The following is a 1,456-nucleotide window of genomic DNA, read 5'->3' on the forward strand; positions in this document are numbered from 1 at the left end:
GCATATATGATCACCTGTCACATATTTCACTTATCCCCTTGTTTATTGCCCATATCCCCACTAGAATGTCAGCTTGAGGAGAGCAGAGTGACCTGCTCTGGAAACCCAGCCAAAGGTCAGCGCAGCTGGAATGAGGTGGGGAAGGGAAGAGGGCACATGGCGAAGGTGGAGAAGTTGTTGGGAAATGTGCTAAAGGTTTATGAACATTAGTGTGAAACCTCACCCTAGCCCTGAAAAGTGTGCCCCATTTTACTGATGGTAAAACTGAGGTTCAGAAAAGGGAAGTGACATGTTAGGAGCCATGCAGCTAATTAGTGGCAGAGCTGGTATACTCACTTCGGTTTGTCTGACTTTAAATTGTTTGCATGTTATTTCCACTATGCCACACAGAAAAAAAACAATAAACTATATCCATATGTGATCCATGAAAACACTGTAAAGCGTATGACTTTAAAAAACAGTTGAGNCACCACCACCAGATGGACTTTGGACTTCCCAGCCTCAGAAACTGTAAGCAATAAATGTTGTGTTTCTTTATAAATCACCCAGCTTCAGGTATTTTGTTATAAGCAACATAACTGGACTAATACACTTACCAAGTCACTCCACCCTGACAACAGCCTTCTAAATAAGATGATTTGCCCCATTTTACAGCTAAGGAAGCTGAGAGGCCACACAGCCAGCAAGCAGCATAGCTGGGATTTGAACCTATGCACTCCATCCTCTGCACTCTTAACTGCTGCCCTACATGGCCTTCAACTTCAGATAACTGAAAAATAACCATAACCCAAACAGAAAAATAACCCTCAAAGCAGGAGAAATCCAGAAGAGCGGAAAATGCAGAAAACACTTGTGCCGGTCACCTTCAAAGCTGCCATTCTCCAGGACTCACTGCCTGCCCACCATTTCATTCATTCAGCAAGCCCCTCTGAGCCCACCTGTGCCCCCCGCTGGGGGCCTAACTGGATTGACAGCCATGGTCCCTGCCCTCAGGGTGCCCACAGTCCAACACGGGAGACAGGAAACAAGCCAAAAAAATAAATATTTACAAATTCTGGCAACTGTTGCAAAGGAACCAAGAAAGATGCTGGAGTGGAGAATATGTTGGAAGGGGACACCTATTTTAGAAAGTGTGGTCCAGAAGCGACTCTGGGGACGTGATCTGAAAGATTCAGAGATGCCCATGGGATAAGCTTTCCAGGTGGAAGGGCACAGTCAGTGCAAAGACCCTTCCCCAGACACCCATGGGGCTGGCTCCTTCAGTTCATACCAGTCACTGCTTAAATGTCACCTGTCCTCAGAGAGGCCTCCCTGGAACTCCCTAGCTAAAATCACCTGCACCCCTGTCCTCCCGGCCCCCTTCTCTCCCTGTTCCCAGCTTTATTTTTCTCTAAAGCATATATGATCACCTGTCACATATTTCACTTATCCCCTTGTTTATTGCCCATATCCCCAC

The 1,456-nt window shown here is 46.4% G+C and overlaps 1 protein-coding gene across 1 annotated transcript in view; it reads right to left on the bottom strand.

Annotated features, from left to right (window-relative positions):
* TRIB3 (tribbles pseudokinase 3) overlaps positions 1-1,456 on the bottom strand; it is a 14,301-nt gene that overhangs the window by 4,920 nt on the left and 7,925 nt on the right. The gene's annotated exons all lie outside the window — the stretch shown is intronic.

The sequence above is a fragment of the Galeopterus variegatus genome, unplaced genomic scaffold, assembly GCF_000696425.1.
Source record: "Galeopterus variegatus unplaced genomic scaffold, G_variegatus-3.0.2 Scaffold4500, whole genome shotgun sequence".
In the NCBI taxonomy this organism is placed as follows: Eukaryota; Metazoa; Chordata; class Mammalia; order Dermoptera; family Cynocephalidae; genus Galeopterus; species Galeopterus variegatus.